We start from the raw sequence: 288 nt of genomic DNA, 5'->3' as shown, positions 1-288 counted from the left end.
CAAATAAATTCACAAGGGATCTCTTTTTTCCCTCTTCCTGCTTCGTCCTCCTCTTCTTAAAGCTCATATTCTTTGTCATCCACTTCGGACTCACACCGAATACCACACCATTTCATAAATCATTTTCACTCCTCTCGTATATCATTTCCTGTGTCATAGTATACCCCGCGTTGCCAAGAGCAGCATGCGACACTATTCGCATGACGCGTTTCGAGGAACGTAGGGTAGGCGCTCGTACTGTAACAGAGTACCATTTATTCAGCGATGTTCATCATAGTATATTGCTTG

Source organism: Penaeus monodon, chromosome 20, assembly GCF_015228065.2.
Source record: "Penaeus monodon isolate SGIC_2016 chromosome 20, NSTDA_Pmon_1, whole genome shotgun sequence".
Taxonomy (NCBI): domain Eukaryota; kingdom Metazoa; phylum Arthropoda; class Malacostraca; order Decapoda; family Penaeidae; genus Penaeus; species Penaeus monodon.
The sequence above is the reverse complement of the archived record's forward strand: the minus strand, read 5'-3'. Positions refer to the sequence as shown.